General features: G+C 40.2%; 1 pseudogene; it reads right to left on the minus strand.

Annotated features, from left to right (window-relative positions):
- Positions 1 to 268: 268 nt before the first annotated feature.
- LOC140851806 (small nucleolar RNA R71) lies at positions 269 to 366 on the minus strand (annotated as a pseudogene).
- Between the last annotated feature and the right edge of the window lie 4,659 nt (positions 367 to 5,025).

Below are 5,025 nucleotides of genomic sequence, written 5' to 3' on the forward strand. Positions count from 1 at the left end.
TATAATCCAAATGTTACCTTCATTTTATGGACTTAGTAATGAGGACCCTTATAAACATCTTGAAGAATTTCTTGAGATATGCTGAACTGTCAAAATTCACAACTTCTCCGATGATGCTCTTAGGTTAAAATTATTCTCTTTTTTACTTAAGGACAAAGCCAAATACTGGCTACGTACTTTGGATTCCATGACTATATCAACCTGGGACCAGCTGCAAGGAGAGTTTCTCAAGAAATATTTTCCCATAGGAAAAACTAATCAAATAAGGAAAGTCATAACTAGTTTTTCCCAATTAGATGGAGAAATGTTTCATGAAACATGGAAAAGATTAAAGGACCTTATTAGAAAATATCCCCACCATGCTGTACCCAAGTGGCAGTTAATCCAATGTTTTTATGATGGGCTCTCAAAAAGACATCGACAAATGGTCGATGCATCATGCGGTGGGACATTCATGCTGAAAAGTGAGGATGAGGCATGGCAACTGTTTAAAATTTTAAGTGAAAATTCATTACATCATATGTCTGCCTCTAGTATAGATAAACCCATGTTAAACCCAAAAAGAGGTGGAATATATGAAGTAGGAAATGCCATAGATATCCATCAAAAGGTAGATGAACTGTCCCAAAAATTAGATCGTCTTCTAAATACTGGACAATCCCCGATTCCACCTAACTCAATCCAAGAAGTTTGTGCATTGTGTGCAAGTCCGAACCATTTTGTTAGTGAATGCCCAGCCGCACCTCAATTTTCTGAGTTTGTGCATGAGCAGGTTCAGCAAGCTCAAGTCCAACAAGCTCGCAGACCAGGAAACGATCCATATTCGAACACTTATAACCCCGGCTGGAGAAACCATCCAAATTTTTTTTGGAGACCACAATCAGTGGTTGGTCCTGCCACACCTCGACCTCAATATCAAGACCCAACATATAGGCATGGACCATACCATCAATTTCAAAATGTTCCTCAACCGTCTACTACTGGTCACAGCTCAGCTTTTGAGGAAAAAGTCCTGAAAGTATTAGAACGATTAGAAGTCAACACTCAGACCCTTAACTCCCACACACAATCCATTGCTAAGCTAGAGACCTAAATAGGTCAACTAGCAACTGCATTCAGTAGGAGGGAAGGAGGAAAATTACCTAGCCAACCCGAGAGCAACCCAAGAGGGCAATTTGTGATAGAGAGTTCTAATACCCCAGAAGCTTTTTCTGAACATGCCAAATCAATCATGACTCTGAGAAGTGGGAAGGTCATTGAACACACTAGTAAAACCAATGAGACCGACCCTAAACCTCTAACTGAATCCAAATCACCCAAGAACAAGGAGGACCTAAAAATAGAGAAGGAACCAACTGCACCGGAATCATCTTACTTGCCTAAAGCCCCATTTCTGGAAGCCCTGAAAGCCCCTATTCCTGCAGATAAGAAGGGAGGAAAACTTGATGAGATGTTGGAATTGTTTAAGCAAGTCCAAATTAATCTTCCCCTTCTAGACGCAATCAAACAGGTCCCTGCTTATGCCAAATTTTTGAAGAATTTGTGCACCCAAAAACGTAAATCTAGATCACAAATTCCAAAGAAAGTACGTCTCACTGAACAGGCTAGTTCTGTCTTCCAGCATGCCACTCCTCCAAAGCTTAAGGACCCAGGAGCCCCCATTATTTTCTGTGTTATAGGAAATTATCATATTGAAAAAGCTCTTCTGGATTTAGGGGCAAGTGTGAATCTTTTACCTAGTTCGGTGTATGAACTTTTTAGATTTGGAGAACTGAAACCCACATCAGTCACACTGCAGTTAGCCGACAGATCAATTAAGAAACCACGTGAAATGCTTGAGGATGTCTTGGTCAAGGTAGATGAGTTTTACTTTTCAGTTGATTTTCTGGTTCTCGATATGGAATTAAGTGGCAACCCCAGACAAATTCCCATTATCTTAGGACGACCTTTTCTAGCTACGGCAAATGCATGCATTAATTGTAGGACAGGAGTCATGGATGTATCGTTTGAGAATAAGAAACTAAGACTGAATGTGTTTGGTGCTTCCCAAGGACCATCAATGGATAGTTGCTTCGAAGTAGATACACTAGAAGATATTATAGAAGATGCAACACCCATAATTCTAGCACCAGACCCCTTAGATACTTGCTTGGCTCACTTTGGAGTGTGTGACTTTGAGGAATATATGAAAGAAGTTAACATCTTGTTAGATACACCACACGATAAAACCACTCCTCCATGGACAATCAAGTATGAGCCGTTGCCCACATTAGCCAGTACACCAATAGTCCCATCTTTAGAATCACCACCTACGTTAGAATTGAAACCTCTTCCTGCTACGCTTAAGTATGTATTTCTAGGACTCAATGACACCCTCCCGGCAATCATTGCATCAGACTTGACCCCTAATCAGGAAGCACAATTGGTTGGTATTCTGAAGGAACACAAAGAGGCTATCGGTTGGTCCATTGCCAATTTAAAAGGAATTGACCCCTCCATTTGCATGCACCATATTCATTTTGAGGAACATGCCAAACCCCATCGAGATATGCAGAGGAGATTGAACCCAAACATGCGTGAAGTAGTAAAGAAAGAGGTGGTAAAGTGGTTAGATGCTGGAATCATCTATCCCATATCCGATAGTAAATGGGTCAGTCCCACTCAAGTAGTACCTAAGAAATCTGGTATTGCTGTGGTGGAGAACGAAGAAGGTGAACTACTTCCAACTCGCATATCATCTGGATGGCGAGTATGCATAGATTATAGAAAACTGAATGTCGTTACTAGGAAGGATCATTTTCCATTGCCCTTCATCGACCAAATCCTAGAACGGTTAGCAGGACAAAGTTTCTACTATTTTCTTGATAGTTATTCAGGGTACAATCAAGTACCTGTATTTCTGGATGATCAAGAAAAAACTACCTTCACCTGCCCCTATGGTACTTTCGCTTTTCGGCGTATGGCATTCGGGCTTTGCAATGCACCCGCTACATTTCAACGGTGCATACTGGTCATTTTTTCGGATATGGTGGACAAATATCTTGAAGTTTTTATGGATGATTTTTCTGTGTTTGGAACCACCTTTGAGGATTGTCTCCATAATCTTTCCAAAGTTCTTAAACGGTGTATGGAGACAAATCTTATCCTAAGTTGGGAAAAGAGCCATTTCATGGTGCGGAAAGGAATTGTATTAGGACATATTATTTCTGAAAAAGGAATCGAGGTAGATAAAGCTAAAGTTAAGGTTATTTCAAAACTACCACCCCCTACTTCGGTCCGACAAATACGATCTTTCTTAGGTCATGCCGGATTTTATAGATGCTTCATCAAAGACTTTAGCAAGATTTCAAGACCCTTGTGCAATCTGTTGGCCAAGGATACACCATTTGTCTTTGATGAAGACTGTTTGAAAGCATTCAACACATTATGAACAGCCCTGACAACAGCACCCATAATAAAACCCCCTGACTGGTCCATTCCATTTGAGATTATGTGTGATGCCTCTGACTTTGCAATAGGTGCCGTCTTAGGCCAAAAAATCAATAAGGAGCCACATGTGATCTATTATGCTAGCAAGACTCTTTCCAATGCCCAATTAAACTACACCACAACAGAAAAAGAGCTACTAGCAGTAGTGTTCGCCCTTGAAAAATTTCGCTCATATCTGTTAGGGTCTAAGGTTCTAGTTTACTCTGATCATGTGGCTCTGAAACATCTCCTCTCAAAGAAAGATACTAAACCGCGTTTGATCAGATGGATCCTTCTTTTACAAGAATTTGATCTGGAAATCCGAGATAAGAAGGGTTCTGAGAATGTGGTAGCTGATCATATCTCCAGGATCTTAGTTGAACACACGATAGGCATAGATGAGGTCAAAGAAAAATTTCCTGACGAACAACTTTTCGCAATCTCCTCTAGCCGTCCTCCATGGTTTGCCCATATTGTCAATTACTTGTCAACAGGACAAGTACCTTCTCACTGGACAAAACAAGAAAAGGATCGATTTTTCTCGCAAATTAAACATTATTTCTGGGAAGACCCTGAACTATTCAAATACTGTCCTGACCAAGTTATTCGCCGTTGTGTCCCCGAGAGTGAATTCCAAAGTATTCTCACTTTTTGTCATTCTTCGGCATGTGGGGGACATTTTAATGGAAGAAAAACTGCAGCAAAAGTACTGCAGAGTGGGTTTTATTGGCCAACGCTTTTCAAGGATGCATATGAATTTGGCCGAAGTTGTCTGCGATGTCAGCAAACAGAAAATTTATCCAAGAAGGATATGATGCCGCTGACCCCCATTTTAGTAGAGAAATCTTCGATGTTTGAGGGATTGATTTCATGGGACCTTTTCCAACCTCATTTGGATTTGAATATATTTTGGTGGCAGTTGATTACGTATCAAAATGGGTGGAGGCAATAGCTACATGGACTAATGATAATAAAATTGTAATTAGTTTTATCCAACGAAACATCATTCGTCGATTTGGCTTCCCAAGGGTGATCATTAGTGATGGAGGGACTCATTTTATGAATAAACATTTTGAAGCACTTATGAAAAAATATAATATTTCACACAAAGTGGCCACACCATATCACCCCCAAACTAATGGTCAGATAGAGGTGTCAAATAGGGAGATTAAACATATCCTAGAAAAGACGGTTAGGCCCGATAGAAAGGATTGATCTCTTCGCTTAGACGATGCATTATGGGCTTACCGTACTACTTTTAAAACACCCATAGGAATGTCTCCCTATCGACTTGTATTCGGAAAAGCTTGTCATTTGCCAGTGGAATTGGAACATCGTGCATTTTGGGCCATAAGGCAATTTAACTTTGATATGAAAAATGCAGGTTCCAATAGGAGACTCCAATTAAATGAACTTGAAGAGCTACGCAATGAAGCGTATGAGAGTGTCAAAATTTATAAAGCTCGAACTAAAGCATACCATGATAAATTTATTGCACGAAAAATGTTCGAGCCCAATCAAAAAGTTTGGCTCTTCAATTCTAGGTTGCGTCTGTTT

The sequence above is a fragment of the Elaeis guineensis genome, chromosome 9 (assembly GCF_000442705.2).
Source record: "Elaeis guineensis isolate ETL-2024a chromosome 9, EG11, whole genome shotgun sequence".
NCBI lineage: Eukaryota > Viridiplantae > Streptophyta > Magnoliopsida > Arecales > Arecaceae > Elaeis > Elaeis guineensis.